Source organism: Hipposideros armiger, unplaced genomic scaffold, assembly GCF_001890085.2.
Source record: "Hipposideros armiger isolate ML-2016 unplaced genomic scaffold, ASM189008v1 scaffold_350, whole genome shotgun sequence".
Lineage (NCBI taxonomy): Eukaryota > Metazoa > Chordata > Mammalia > Chiroptera > Hipposideridae > Hipposideros > Hipposideros armiger.
Window position 1 is genome coordinate 1,664,388 of NW_017731700.1, and position 15,907 is coordinate 1,680,294.

General features: G+C 38.8%; 1 pseudogene; it reads right to left on the reverse strand.

Annotated features, from left to right (window-relative positions):
- Positions 1-1,486: 1,486 nt before the first annotated feature.
- LOC109392834 (biogenesis of lysosome-related organelles complex 1 subunit 5 pseudogene) lies at positions 1,487-10,315 on the reverse strand (annotated as a pseudogene).
- Between the last annotated feature and the right edge of the window lie 5,592 nt (positions 10,316-15,907).

The window sequence follows — 15,907 nt, forward strand, 5'->3', positions numbered from 1 at the left end:
GAACTGTGAAGAAATAAATTTCTGTTGTTTAAACTACCCAGTCTGTGGTATTTTGGCAACCCTAGCTGACTAATACAGATATAGTGGAGGTGTATCAGTTCATAACCTTTTATTTTGACTTATTTTTTTTCATCTCCTCTATTAACTTTAATCACATTTTCAACATGCAGCCAAGAACGAGCCTTTGACAGTAAGCCATAAATTCACACAAGCAAGCATTGTCCGTTTTCTGCACTAGGAACACTGAGATAATATGAAGGAGTTGGGTATTTTCTTTCTTGTGCCTTTCTATACTGAAGAGCAATAAAAAATATTTGAAAGATTTATCCATACATCAAATTCATTTGCCTTAAGTCTCTTGGAGTTATTGCATTTAATTTTGCTTCATTGTGGCAAATAAAAAAATCAACTTACTTCTTCAATTAGACGGTTCAGTGCAGATTTTTAAAGATCATAGTGATGACAGAATTGGTACATGTTTCATCATAATATACCTGCTTATGAGGACAGGCGTTAAACACAAAAAAGGATTTACATTTAACATGGATCATATGCCATGTGGGCAAATACTTCGGGTATATTCAGAACCAGAATCTTTACACGGTTCCAGAGGGACCCCTTGGCAGATTTTGCTGATTACTCACTAAACGACTGAAACATGTATAGACGTTATTTAACTCACAAAGCTTACCACAGCAAAACAGACACAAAACAGACAAAAAATGAAGTAAATACTATGGGCAAGATTATGGTTCTTGGAAAGGCTAAGTGAATTATATTTTTGGTAAGCTTTTCCTTCTAAGCCATGTTTCAAAAGCTGAAAATAATAAATGCTGAAGGCCACAAAGCTTCACAAGTCTGTCTTGTCATCCAGTGAAACACAAGTCATTATGCGGCCCTGCAAAATCTATAACCTTTCCCAACAGGCAGTTCGAAGACCATCATGGCTGTCTTTGCCGTAGCAGAGATGAGGGTTTGACTCTCACCTCTCTTAGGTGTGATCTCTGCTCCAAGGACAGTTGTTTTTGTCTACATTACCCATGGAATAACACTTTATATATTCTTCCAATAGCCAGGGAGGCTATAACAGGCAGCTATTTCCTCTGCCTTCTAAGCCATAATAATAAACTAGCATTAGTCCTGCATAAGAATGAATTATTTTTCTAATAACTTTATGCTTACAGTTCTCTGAGACAATTAATGGAAAAGAAGACCAATTCTGATTAACAAAGAGTAAATTTATCCCATTTTCCTCCTACTCTTCCCCATTCAAATAACCATATATAGGCACTTAAAACTGAAAAAGTATAGCACTCTTCTGCTAGTAAACATTTAATTAAGACTCCAGTAAAAGTTCCTTTCTTCTGACTTGAGCGCCACTGAATATATTGCTAAGCTTGAAGCAGAGGCTAAATGTTTTGGTGAGAATCATTTTTTGGTGGAAGTCAATGTTTTCTCATCAGTTTGTAATTGTTGTGTCAAATTCTTAAAAGGTTGAAAAGTTTGCTAGGTCCTTCTCCATCTCCACATATTGTTCTTTAAGCCTCTCCATAGCTTTTCTGTGCTCTTCCTCCGTTTCAGCCTTTTTGTTGTTTTTTCATGAACTCCTCCCACTGGATTATATGCTGTTTTTCATTAGCTATTAAATGGTCATTATAAATCTTTTTCCGTTCCTGCTCCCTCTCTTGGAGTCAGTCTACAGACTGAGTCAGTAGCTGCTTGCAATCTCTGGAGAACTTCGTTTAAGCTGTCTTGCATTGTTTCTCTACATTTGGGAAGAGTATGTTCATTTGTTTCATGGATCATATTCCTCAGATTTTCAAGAACTCGCATTTCTGGAACACCACGTTTTCCTTCAAATTCTTTCACAGAATAATGGGTTTTGCCTTGAATAACTGGTCTGTGATCTAAGAGCTTTGAATGAATTTCTCCAAGATCCTTGATAATGAGGTGTGCTGGCGAGTTCGCAGTCCCTAGCGAGTCCCTCTTCTTCTAGCCGCCTCCCACGGCGGCCTCGCCACCCACAGTGGTCTCCCTCCCTCAGCCACTCAATCTGACCAGCTCCGCCCACCCGCGGCGGCAGTGCGCCTGCGTAAACTTGACTTAGTTTTTTAAAGTTTATTTTAAAAGTTCCAATAAAAGTCATGAATACACTTATATGTGTCATATACTAAAAGTGTTAGAGACCACTGATTTATTAAATACTGCTGCCAGGTTAGCTCATTTTTTGGAAAGAACTTTGAACAAGGCTTCTTTTTCTATCAGCTAAATGAAGAGTGTAAAGCTATTTCAGGGTAAGCTATTTTAAATGAATGAGTCACTAAGCCTAGATTTAAGGAGAGGAGATATGGACTTTACCTATCAATAGTAAAAATGTGAAATAATTTGCACACAGTTTTACATAACAAGTTTATAAATATTTATCTGTATAAATCAGTATTTTCTCAATACTGTGCAATCAAATGCAATAGTAAATTCAGTACTGCACCTGAGAAAAATGAACCATGACAATAGAACAATTTCACCAAGGAGAATACATATGTCATTAATGAAATATTAATGAAATGAATCTAGCAATGTATTCAAAATCATTATGTCATGGTCCAGAATGATTTATATGAAACATTTTTAGATAATCAACACAAAAGGATCTACTTATGTTAACTGTGGTAATCTCTGGATGGTGGGAACATGTAATTTAGTTTTCATATTTTCACTCTTTTATGTTTTCTAATTTTACTGCAGTGCATATGTACTGTTTCTATAATAACAAAAGGTTATAAAAAATTTAAAAAGACAACCTAGGAGAAAACATTTAGAAAATTTATATCACAGTTAAAGGTCTAATGTTCTAAATACATGAATAATTCTTTTAATAGAGAAATGAAGGACCAAAAATTCTGCAAAATTTGTTTCAAAATACATTCATAAAAAAATATGTTGAAATGCAACTTAAACATATTAAAATATGTTCAACTTGACTCGTAAGGGAAATGCATTTTATTTATGTATTTATTTATTTGTTTCTTTAGATAATTTTGGAGCAGTTAAGAGGAAGGTTTATTATATATATATTTTTTTCTCATACACCTCCTTCCCACCCCCGACTCCTCACATGCATAGACTCTTCCATTATCAGCATCCCCTACCAGAGTGGCACATTTGTTATAATTGGTGAACCTTTACTGATACATCCATAACCCTAAGTCCATAGTTTACATTGTGATTCACTCTTGGTGTTGAACATTCTATGGATTTGGATAAATCTGTAATGACATGTCCATCATTATGTTATCACACAGAGTATTGTAACTTCCTTAAAATTCCTCTGTGCTCCACCTATTTATTCCTTCCTCCCCCTAACTCCTGGCAACCCCTGACTTTTATGGCTGTCTTCATAGTTTTGACTTTTCCAAAATGTCACATAGTTGGAATCATTCAGTATGTAGCCTTTTAAGATTGCCTCCTTTCACTTAGTAATATGCATTTAAGTTTCTTCTATGTATTTTCATGGCTTAATGGCTCAATTTTTTAGCACTAAATGATACTCCATTATTTGGATGTGCCACAGTTTATTAATCCATTCACTTATTGAAGGACACCTTGGTTGCTTCCAAGATTTGGCACTTATGAATAAAGCTGCTATAAACATTTGTGTGCATGTTTTTGTGTGGACATAAGTTTTCAATTCATTTGGGTACATACCAAGGAATGCAACTGCTGAATTATATGGTTTTGATCCAGCAATTAGTTTTGTAAGAAACTGCCAAAATGTCTTCCAAATTGGCTGCACCATTTTGCATTCCCACCAGCAATGAATTAGAGTTTTTGTTTTTCCACATCCTTGCCATCATTTGGTATTGTCTTTAAAAAAATGTTTTTTAATAAGCATTTGCTAGCTAAATTTTGAAGGCCAAGGAAATTTCTCAAAATAATTGCATTTTTGCTTTGAACTTAGTATCCCAAAACTCAAAGAAGAAAAGATAAGAATTCTCCTAGTGCTACTAGCCTTTAATTAATTCCTTGTAACCTACATTTAAACCCTTTATGATTTATTCATTTCAAATACTTGTGAAGCAATGTTCACATAAACAGAATACTGACTTAAAAATCCTGTGGACAAGGCCGGCCGAGTGGTGCGTTGGTTAAGAGCTGGCTTGGGATGCCAGAGGGCCCCGGTTCGGATCCCACATGTGAGGGCCAGTGACACTGCTCTCTACAGGTAAGATGCTGAACAACAGCTCAACCTGGAGCTGGGCTGCCGTGAGTCACCAGTGACGGTGACCTCCTAGGCTGCAGCCCCTGGTGCAGTGGGTTGGCATGGGTGCAGTGTGTGGCCGGCAGCCAGCTTGAGTGGCCATCCACAGGCCAGCAACTGATCTGCCTCATCAGGGAAGGGCGCAATGATGGTGCCAACTTGGTCCAGTGAAGCAACGTCCTCCACAACTAGACTGAAGAACAAAAGGACAGCAACTTGTCTGTTCCCCTTCCCCAGATTCCCCAGCACTGTTCCCATCCCCCAATTCCCCAATAAAAAAAATCTTTAAAACAAAAAAAAACATGTTATCCACTGGCATTTCCCAAAGCCCTATGCGAAGAGGACCAATATAATACATTGCTATTTAAAAAAAAATACTGTGGACAGAAAAAGGGCCACATACTAAACCTGACAAGCTCAGTGGAGGCCTGCATGGCAGGCCCTACAAACTCAGAAACTGAAATTAACCTCATACGTGGTCTGAACATAACAATTCTTAACTAAAAGCGGATCACGGCCAGTAGTCACATCCTTGGCCTATAGCTTCCTTGACAAAGTCAATCTTCACCTTAAGTGAGCTTGTCTATTGTCTTTTAGCATCTGAAATAACATATCCTTGAAATGTCAGAGCAATCCCTTTTTTCGGACCCCTCAGGGCACAAACCACCACACCAGAGCAGAAGACCACAGAACCCCTCTTTGTTTTCTTGTTTCCCAAATGCCATCTCTATGTACTGTAAAATGTTAATTATTAACTATCTTGTGCCCACCAATGTAACAGAAGTGTGTGTCTCTCCATTTTACTTTTCATCCAATCCCAGAGATTTCCCTGCTTTGCTTTCTCCAACCCCCTTAATCTAAAACCAATGGATTTCATGTAACCCTCTTTACATCTCCTTATTTGATTCTAATGTATAAAATAAGCTGCAAAACTGCCATTCTCTGGAGCATTTTCTTAATCCGTATTTTTGCTTCCCGGCAATTGTCAGTTTGGCTCAAATATTTGCATTAAATTTCTCTACAGGTTTGGACATTTCTTATGTTGACAATACCAATTGATGTAAATGATTCAAAAGACACTATAAAAAAGTGAAAAAGCAAGACACACAGGCAAACTAAATATTTCTAAAGCTATAGAACAATAGATTTATACACAGAATATATAAAATGACAATAAATCTTCATGACAAAAATCCCAACAGGAAAATGAGCCAAGGATGGAATTTGGCACTTCATAGAAAAAGATACCCAACTGGACAACAAGCATATAAAAATTATTACTCAAGGGCCAGCTGAGTGGCTCAGTTAGTTAAGAGCTCACTCAAGAGTTCGAGCTCTGAGCAACAACGGTTTGAATCCCGGCCTGAGCTGAGCAGCCGCTGAGCTGCCAACAGGTGGCAGGATGGCTCAGCTAAAAAAAAATTACTCAAGCTTGCCAATAATCAGGTAAATGCATATTAAAATGATTGCTCATTTTATATAGTCATCATTGAAAAAAATCAATGTCTGAAAACATCAAGTGTGGTGAGGATGCTGGGAAGTAGGAACTCCCATGCTTCTTGTGGGAGAGTAAATTGGTTTAACCACCTTACACAGCCATTCAGAAACACTTGATAAGCATTCCCCAAGGCTCAGCAATGACAATACATTGGTATGTGTGTGACTAAAATCTTTAGATTATAGACAAGGGATGCCTCTGTGAAAAGGTGAGCGATACAGATAAGTCACTAGGCAATTACAACATAGTGTGATAAATAGTAAAATGAAGGCAGTATGTGCAAGACGTTATTGGAGTATTCAAGAGGAAACCTAATCCATTTCACAGATGAGAAAATTGAGATTTAGGTTAACTATGATTGTATTACTATTGATCTCTGTCTTTATGTTGGTCAATATTTGTTTTATATATTTAGGTGCTCCTATGTTGAGTAAATTATACTCAAGTTCACATAGCTGGGAAGAGTTGGAGGAAGGAATTCTACACAAGTTTTCTAATTCCAGATACAGTAAAACCTTGGATTGCGAGTAACTTGGTTTACAAGTGTTCCACAAGTCAAGCAAACATTTCTAATACATTTTAACTTGGCAAGCGATTGATGTCTTGCAATATGAGTAGTTTGTTTTTGGAATGAATTATGCTCGCAAACCAAGGTATTATTGTATTCTATATGCTAAATGAACATGCCTATTATCTTCCATACATGAAAGACCTTTCCTATTTTAAACAAGTGGACCTCTTTGAGTTCATCTTGTTTGGGACTGTCTGTGCACTTCCTGGGCTTGTATGTTCATTTCCTTTACCAGGTTATGGCAGTTTTCTGTCATTTTCTGTCATTTCTTCAAATAGGTTTTCAATTCCTCTCTCTCTTCTCCTTCTGGCACCCCTATAATATGAATGTTGGTGCCTTTGATATTGTCTTGGAGGCCCCTTAAACTTTCCTCAGTTTTTTGGATTCTTCTTTCTTTTTGCTGTTCCTGTTGGGTGTTTTCTGCTACCATATCTTCTACATTGCTGGTTGGATCTTCTGATTCATCTAATCTACTCTTGATTCCCTGTACTATATGCTTCGTTTCCGTTATTGTATTCTTTATTTCTGACTGGTTCTTTTTCATGGTTTTCATCTCCATTTTTATGCTTCCTATCTCTCTGTTGATGCTCTCCCTGAGTCAGTGAGTATTCTTATAACCAATGTTTGGAACTCTGCATCTGATTGATTGCTTATTTCTGTTTCACTTAGTTCTTTTTCTGAAGCTTTGTTCTATTCTTTTATTTGGGACATGTTTCTTTGTCTCCCCATTTTGGCTGCCTCTCTATGTTTGTTTCTATGTATTAGGTAGGGCTGCTTTGTCTTCTGGTCTTAGTAGAGTGGCCTTATGTAGCAGCTGTGCTGTGGGGTTCAGTGGTGCAGTCTTTCTGGTCACCTGACCCACATACTCCAGGTGTGTCCCTTGTGTGGGTTGTGTGTGCCCTCCTCTTGTAGTTGAGCCTTGGTTGATAACTGCACATCAATGGAAGGGACTGACCCTTGGGCTCACTGGTTGTGAGGACTGGCCTAGGCTACAGTGGAAGAGATGTGCAGGGGCTGATCTTATGGAGCAGGATCTGCCTCAGCAGAACTCTGGGGCTTGCCCAATCTGCCCTTTGGGTGTGTCAACTTGGAGGTGGCTGGGCAGTGCTTCATCTCGTTTTGAAGCTGGCTACTGGGGGTACATACCTTGGAGGGTATGTGCTGTAGGTCAAGTTCAGCCACAGCCCATGCCCTACCTGAGCCCACCCAGCAGGAGCCACAAAGAAATTCTCAGATGGCTGCCACCTGTGCTGTGCTTGGAAGCGCCTTGAGAGGCCAAGCCATGAACCAAGGCTGGCTGCCGCTAGTGCCACACTTAGCCAGAGATACAGGACACTCTCAAGCCAGATGCTGCTTGTCTGGGTTCTGCAAACCTTTGTGTGACCCCAGGAAAGTCTGCAGCTTGAGACGAGGCAGTCAGTCTGCAGGAAAAAGCCACTGGAAGCAGCCTGGGCATGCCCGAAAGTTGGGCAAGTCCGGGTCTCAAATCGTCAGGGCGTGGTGAGTGAGCGTCAGAGACTCAGATATGGTGGCCGCCTATGTTCGCACGTTGGGAAGGGGGAGGGCTCAGCAAAGAAACCATGACCTCTGCCAGCTGCCAGCCTCCACCAGCTCCCCCGTCCAGGACAAAGCCACCTCACCAGCCCCCATTCCAAGCCAGACAACTCAGTCCCCCCTGAACCCCCATGGCCCTGCCGCCTCTCCAGCCGCTGCCCCAGCACTGGAGCTCAGAGCACGTGACTCTATTGGTGGGTAAGTCCGTGCGCACGGTCCCTTTAAGAGGTGTGCCTGGGAGTGCAGCTGCACTCAGTCTCACTCAGTCACAATCTCCGCTGGTTTTCACAACCAGAAACTATGGGGACTTCTTTCCCCAGTACTGGAACCCTGGGCTGGGGTGGGGCTGGGACCTCTCGCTCCTCTGGAGTGGGGGGGGGAGACTCCCACAGCTGTAATACCCCTCCCAATCTTTAATGGTCACACATGGGTGTGGGACCAGCCTATTCCATGTCTCCGCCCTTCCTACTAGTCTAGATGTGGCTTCTTCTGCACATCTTTAGTTAAAAGTCTTCAGTTCAGTTTTATTTTAGGCGATTCTCGATAATGGTTGTTTTGTAGATTAGTTGTAATTTTGATGTGGTTGTGAGAGAAGGTAAGCACTGTGTTTACTTAACGCACCATCTTTGTTGTCTTAAAGGGACTTCTTTAAGACAGGAAAAAAAGATGAAAATTATGAATAATAAAATAATAATAGATACATATCTATTAATAATTACTTTCAATGTAAATTGATTAAATGCTCCAATCGAAAGATATAGGAGGGCTAAGAGGATAAGAAAACAAAACCCTTACATATGCTGCCTACAAAAGACTCACTTCAGATTGAAAGACACACACAGATGGAAAGTAAATGGATGAAAAAAGATATTTCATGAAACTGGAAAAGAAAAAGCTGGGGTTGTAATACTTATACTAGACAAAACAGACTTTAAAACAAAGGCTATGATAAGAGACAAAGAAGGACCCAGTAATCTCACTTCTGGGTATTTATCTGAAGAAACCCAAAATGCTACTTTAAAGAGACATGTGCATCATTATGTTCATTGCAGCAGTGTTTACAATAGCCAAGATGTGGAGGCAGCCTGGCTGGATGTCCGTCCGCGGATGAATGAATAAAGAGTAGGTGGTACAACTATAGTTGACATACAACATTATACACCTGAAGCTGAAGCTAAATAATAATGAATGTCAACTATAATTTTATATATATATATATATATATATATATATATATATATATAGTCACGGGATGTAGAGTACAGCATAGGGAATAGAGTCAATGGAATTCTAACAGCTATATACAATGTCAGAGAGGTAGTAGATTGGGGAAGAGGGGTTATCACTTTGTGAGGGGTGTAAATGTCTATTACATTGTTTTGTACACCTGGAATTAATGAAAAAAAAAAGAGTAGGTGGTACATATATACAATAGAATATTGTTCGACCATGGAAGGGAGTGGGTTCTTGCCATCTGTAGTGATATGGATGGACCTGGAGGGTGTTGTGCTGACTGGAGTATGTCAGAGAGAAACACAGATGCAATGTGGTTTTCCTTATATGTGGACTTTAAAGAACAGGATAAACAAAACAGAAACAAACTCATAGATACAGAAAACGTTTTGATGGTTGCCAGATGGGAGGGGATTTGGGGGGTGTGGGTATAAAAAGGGAAAGGGATTAAGAAGTACAAATTGGTTGTTACACAGTAGTCATGGGGATGTAAGGTATAACATAAGCAGTATAGTCATTAATATTGTAATGACTGTATAGTGTCAGGTGGGTACTAGATTCATGGAGGTGATAGATGGGAGGGTTTGGGGGGCAGGGTGAAATAGGTGAAGGGGTTAAGAAGTATGAATTGGTAGTTACAGAACACTCATGGAGATGTAAAGTAAAGCATATAGAAATAGTCAATGACATGGTAATAACTATGTATAGTGCCAGGTGAGTACTGTACTAGTCAGGGGGATCACTTCTTACATTATGTAAATATCTAACCACTATTTTGTACACCTGAAATTAATATAAAATAATATTGACTGTCAACTGTATTTGACAAATTAAAAAATGGGGAGAAAAGGTGAAGGGGCATAAGAGGTTCAAATTTACAGGTATAAAACAAATAAGTCATGGGGATGTAATATACAGCATAGGGAATATAGTCAATAATATTGTGACAGTGTGGTATGGTGTTACATGGTTCCTGGACTAATCATGGTGATCACTTCTTTAGGTACATAAATCTTGAATAATTATGTTACACCCCTGAGACTAATGTAACGTTATGTGTTAGCTATATTTTTAATAAAAATCTTAAAATATAATAAAACACATAAGTCAATAGAACGTGTTCATTAATTTTAGTTGTATTTTATTTTTTGTATACATTGATGTGTAAACTTACTGAATTGCATACCTGTAGGTGCTGCATCATTGAAATTTGTGCTCAAATTTTTATTCGGTTAAAAAAATCATAGTCATGCAGGGCTCAAACTCATCTGACATGGGAATTACAGAGAAGGTTCTTAAGTGACAGGCCTACATGGGAGGCCAAGGAGGATGAGTGAGCAAAGATGCAGCTGTGGCTGTGGATTCAGGAAAAAGGGAAAAAAGGTTTGAAGATTTCATTTGTAAAACTGGTAATTCAGGTAGGTGGCATTTTAAATCCTGTTTACTAGCTTGTTATTTGCCAGAAATATGAGTGCCTTTGGAGAAAGTGTTGCTAAGGTATAAATGGACTCCTTAAGGTATATGATCAGGATGCTTGACACTTACAATGTGGAGTATGTTATCTCTGTAAGGATCACTTCATTAAAACCAAGGAACCAAGGCCCAACCCAGCAAGTTGTAGAAGGAAAGAAGCTGGCTGTAAAGATACATGTGGAGTTAGGATTCAAATCCCATCCTTTTTGGGTGAGGCTTGAAGTACGGAGCCTAGAAATTCTGCTCTTGAGTTCCGTATAACTCTCTCAGACCCAAATATGCTCTTCATTTCCAGCATCCATTGTGTCTGAACCTACATTCCTTCCTTAAGAGTCTATTTTCCATCTGACCCCATGAAATCTTTGTGAGCCTCTGTCTCAGCTTGCCTTTTGTTCGTAACAGGAATTGACCTTGATGTGGGAATTGGTTTTGCTCCAAAGGCCAGTGCATCTATGCAACACCTCTGAAGGGAACACAGCCAGGTTCCCAGAGGAACTGTCTCTATTCGGTATCTAAATGCCAAAAAATACTAGCAATTTAGTCTAAGATGTTCATGAGAGGCTGGTGGAATTGGTTCACAAGCACCCACGGAGATGGTTTGGGGAAGAGGTTGGAAACATGAACTTTGTGGGCCAATCCTGGATCATCTTGACCTCTTTTATACTCAGTCTAAAAGTATAATAAGAATAATAGTAATACTTTCTATATGTACTAACAGTTAAAGCACATTTCCCAGGGTCACGCACATAAAATATATCCACAATGGTGGAGTATCATTTATACTTGTGTATGAGTTCTGACAATTAAGATTGTGAACTCATCCTAGAAAAAGTGCTATATACCTCATTGCTGAATATCACTATGGTCACCTTCAAAGTACTTCCCTTGGGAAGCTATGCACCAACACCAGTGCCTAGTCCACCCTTCAAAGCAAATTTGGAACTCTTTATCTGGAATGACCATTAAAGCTATTGTCGTATTACACTTGATGTCCTGAATGTCATCAAAACATCTTCCTTTCAATATTTCCTTTATCTTCAGGTAAACAAAGAAGTCATTGGGGGCCAGATGAAGTGAGTAGGGAAGGTGTTCCAATACAGTTATTTGTTCACTGGCTAAAAACTCCCTTACAGACATTGCCATGTGAGCTGGTGCATTGTCATGATGCAAGAGCCATAAATTCTTGGCAAAAAGTTCAGATCATCTAAATTTTTCATGCAGCCTTTCCAGCACTTCCAAATAGTCAACTTGGTTAACTGTCCAGTTGGTACAAATTCATAATGAATAATCTCTCTGATATCCATAAAGGTTAGCAACATCATTGCAACCCGTTTGCAAACTTAATTATCCGATCTCGTATAGCTATGGCCACAAAAGGAGAAGGATGTCTTTTAAAGCAAGATTGTCAACTTCCTCTTCTTCCTTTCCACTTCATAGCTGGTACCAGGAATCTACTTAGAGTTCAATCACTTACATCTAATTTTAGGTCATTTTCCATCATTATTGTTTGTCTTGGCCTTGTGTTTTTATGGAATTCAAGATGTTAGTTGTTTCTCAATAAAGTGTGAAGCTGACCAGCTTTTCCCATACCCCTAGGAAAACTGTGTCTAATGTCTTTACAACTGTTAAAATTGACCTTGAGCCCAATGAAAACATCCTGTGATGGTAGTTTGTATGTCATCCAAACCAGCTGTCCTAGGCAGTGGGACACCTGCTCTCTCACATGCCAACATCTTAGTCACTCTCATAGACAATGTCCTTAATTACTACAACTTTAATAGGAATTCTGATGCTGATCAATTAATAAAGCTACAGTTAACAGGGGCATAGGGAAGTTGTGGATCTTCTCAAAGTGTGTGTGTGTGTGTGTGTGTGTGTGTGTGAACAATTTTAACTGAGATACAAATAACACAAAATTCACCATTTTGATGTGTACAATGTTGTGTAATCATCTCCAGTATCTAATTCCAGAACATTTCCATCATTCTGAAAAGAGACTTCTCAGCTGTTAGCAGCTATTCCCAATTTGCCATCCCCTCATTCCCTAGAAACCACTAATCTACTTTCTGTCCTTATGGATTTGCCTAGTCAGGTCATTTTATATAAATGGAACCATACAACATGTAGTCTTTTGTATCTGGGTTCTTTCATTTAGAATAATGCTTTCAAAGTTAATTCATGCATCATTACTTCATTCCTTTTCATGGCTGAATAATATTCCATTGTAGAAATGTACCACATTGGACATTTGAGTTGTTTCCACTTTTGAGCTACAATGACTACTGTTTAATTCTTTGTGAATGTAGTAAATTCTTCTCCCTTTGGTATTGGTAATGTGGACTGTTGTTTTCAAGATTACCCTGAGCTTGATGGTGGGAGATGGGAGTTGAGTAAGTTAAAATACCACAAATCTTGCTGTTCTTCCTGAGAATCAACTGTTTTTCTTGCATAAGTGCTCCCCATATTGCTGAAAACCTTTGGTTAGTTTTGAGATTTTTTTTTAAAAAAAGTTTATTCTGACAGTTTTTGCCAGTTTTAATCATTGTTTTTGTGGAGGGGCAAAATTCTGGAGTTCCATTTTATGCTGACATCCTACATCAAACACCAAATAAAAATAGTGCACACCTACCTGGGGAAGATCTGGTGATTGGACAAGTCAAAGAAATCAATTCCTTTTTTTAAATTAGATTCAGGTATACAAAACAATATAATAGACATTTACACTCCTCACAAAGTGATAACCCGCCTCTCCCAATCTACTACCCCTCTGACATCATATATAGCTGTTACAATTCCATTGACTATTCCCTATGCTCCACATCCTATGAATATATATATATATATATATATATATATATATATAAAATTGTAGTTGACATTCGTTATTATTCAGCTTCAGGTGTACACTGCAGTGGTCAAGCATCTATGCCATCCATGAAATGGTCTCCCTAATAAGACAAGTGCCCATCTGACACCCTACAAAATCTTTACAGCATTGTTGATTGTATACCCTAAACTGTCTTTTGTATCCCCATGACAATGTTTTAAAGTTTATTGGGGTGACAATTGTTAGTAAAGTTACATAGGTTTCAAGTGTACAATTCTGTAATATAGCATCTGTATATCACATTGTGTGTTCACCACCCAGAGTCAGTTCTCCTTCCATCACCATATATTTGACCTCGTTTACCCTCTTCTACCACCCCCTCACCCCTTTCCCTCTGGTAACCACTAAATTATTGTCTGTGTCTATGAGTTTTCAAAGAAATCAATTATTTTGTCCTCAGGATGCAGATGCCGCAAGCATCATAGTCGTATTTCCTGTGGTATTGGTACAAGCCCACAGAGAACAGCCTTTTTTCAGCTGATGTAAAGCACTAGGAAAGGGATGACAAATATGACCAGCCTGAGAAACCCCTAAGCTCAACTTTGAGCAAGAAGAAGGCAGGCCAGCAACTTACTCAGGGACACAGGCTATTATTGCTGGGTCCTGGCTGACTCTAAGCCTCTCAGGAAACTGCTGAGTCATAGAATTGGCTCCATTAATAAGTGAATTTCAAGCAAAGAACCGAGGACATGTCATCAAGTCAGACACGCAAAGCCATACAGTTACTCTGTGGGGATAAGACATATATTTTGGAACCACACTCACATCAATATTCTCCACAGAATGTATGTGGAATCAGCACTTGGCTGATAATTAATGAAATTAAAAACATAGAGGGGAATTCTATGGAATATACTGAGCCAAATTTAAGGACCAGGGCCTGAAAGTTCTTGGCTCTTCTTCAGGTTCTTTGAAAGTAAATTAAGGAACCAGAAACTATAGGAAAAATGAGAAAGCTATCCAAGTGTGTTGCATGATTTTGGGGAACTGATGCACTGGACATTGAGTTGACATGGGATATGCAGAGACAATATAACGCAGCAAGCTACTTGCCCTAGCAGTGCTCAGTATTTAGGTAGTCATCATAATGTAATGTTTTTGGTTTTTTGGGTTTTTTTTAAAGATTTTTTTTAATTGGGGAATTGGGGGGATGGGAACAGTGCTGTGGAATTGGGGGAAGGAGAACAGACAAGTTGCTGTCGTTTTGTTCTTCTGTCTAGTTGTTGAGGATGTTGCTTCACTGGCCCAAGTTGGCACCATCATTGCGCTCTTCCCGGGTGAGGCAGATCAGTCGCTGGCTTCTGGACAGCTGCTCACACTGCCTGCTGGCTACACACAGTAGCCCATAGCAACCCACTGCCACAGGGGCTGCAGCCTACGCCGTCGCTGGCCACTCACAGCAGCCCAGCTCCAGGTTGAGCTGTTGTTCAGCATCTTAGCTGTAGGGGACAGTGTCACTGGCCCTCCTCATATGTGGGATCCGAACCAGGGCCCTCTGGCATCCCAAGCGAGTTCTTAACCATTGTGCCACTCGGCCGGCCCTGTCTTTGGTTTTTAAACATTAGAATCAACCTATAGACAGAGCATGGACGACTTGATGGGGTTACAAAACAGAATAGAATGTTATTAATTTTGCCAAGACAATAGGTGGGGGGTAGTAGCAGGGAGAATAGAGTGAGGCAAGAGCCTAGGTGCCAATATCTTCATTTCACAGAGTGGGAGTTAATAGATACTGTTAAGAAAAAATGAGATAAGGAATTCAAGTATATTATTTACTTTACAAAGAACAAAAATAATAAAACATTAAATTTAAGAATGAGGTTAGTGACTTAAGTCATCATCATTCATAGACTCATAATAATGCAATTATAATATAATAATATCTAAAATTGATAAATTAAAAAATGGAAGAATCAATATAAAATGAAGAGTTATAAAATAAACATGAGAAGAGCTAAAAAGAGAAATAATAACTAGGTTGTCGAGCTGGTTTTGTAATGTGGTGGCTACTTCCTTAACTATGAATAAATATGTAGAAGCAATGTATGCATATATTGTAAAAAAAATTAATAAAACAGAAAGGTTTACAATGAAAAGATTTTCACTTTTAGCCATTTGTTTTCTTAATGATATTTTGATAATTTGTAAAATAAATTAAAAATACAAAATTAAAATAAGCAGTAGGATGAATATACAAATTATTGTATATTTACACAATAAGGATACAATTAGTAATGAAAATGAATAATACACAATTACATCCAAAACATGGATGACGCTCAGAAAAAATGTTGAGTCATAGAAGCCAGACACAAAAAAGCACAACCTGTATTATTCCACTCATATAAAGTACAAAACCAAGCAAAACCCATCTATATTTTTAGAAGCCAGAATAGTGGTTACCCATGGGAGCAGGTAGGGACTGAAGAGATA